This window comes from Perca fluviatilis, chromosome 15, assembly GCF_010015445.1.
Source record: "Perca fluviatilis chromosome 15, GENO_Pfluv_1.0, whole genome shotgun sequence".
Classification (NCBI taxonomy): Eukaryota; Metazoa; Chordata; class Actinopteri; order Perciformes; family Percidae; genus Perca; species Perca fluviatilis.
Genome location: NC_053126.1, coordinates 5,740,749 through 5,741,731, shown reverse-complemented (window position 1 = coordinate 5,741,731; position 983 = coordinate 5,740,749).

Sequence of the window (983 nt, the reverse complement as noted above, 5' to 3'; positions counted from 1 at the left end):
CAGAGACACACACACACACACACACACACATACACACCCAAAAACAAAGAATGCACATAACTGCATACAACAACATCTTACACACTCCTGCCAACTTAAACACAAACAAACAGAAAGAGAAAAAAAGAGTTGTGAAATCACTCTGGCAGCATTGTTGTCAAAGCTGCTTCGCAGGTACGATCAGACCAACTGCAGCATTACATGACGCTGGATCACAGTATATCTGCTCGATAACGGAAAAACTGTTTCAGATTGATGTCAAGGTTACAATGTAAAGCGGTGTAGAAACTATGTTGTACCTGTGGTCATAAAAGACCTATTACAGTGATATGGTTACTAACAATAAGACAGAAAGCAAGTAAGAGCCCCATTGTGGAGTTCTGTCAGTGTAAATGTGGGACTTTTTCTATTCATCATGACCAGTGCTCATGGCATTATCAAGTGGCAACACCAAGAGACATTACTCTCAGGTCTTGGCCTATGCTAAGCACAGTGTCTACTCATAATCATATTTCATTCTGTGTTCTCCCTTGTGTCAAAATGTCCCAAAGTTATTTCTTTTTTTCATTGCTGGTGACAAGGCTGTGGACAGGATGTGGTAAAAAAAAAAAAAAAAAGAAGGTTAATGAGTCTCCCACTGCATGACCAGACACAAACATGACCAAATTATTTTTTAGTATTTGTATTTTTCATATCTTATTTAGTCTGTTAAAGGAATAGTTCAACATTTTAGAAAATACACTTGTACTCTTTTTTGCTGAGTGTCAGATGAGAAGATTGATACCATACTCATGTCTGTATGGTAAACATAACACAGCAGTTAGCTTAGCTTAGCATAAAGACTGGAAGCAGGGGACATCGACTAGCCTGGTTGTTCGACGGGCAGGAAATCCACCTACTAGCACCTCTGAGGTTGCCAGGCGTCCCTGTTCACAGTCTTAATGCTAAGCTAACTAACTGCTGCTAGCTGTAGCTTCATATTT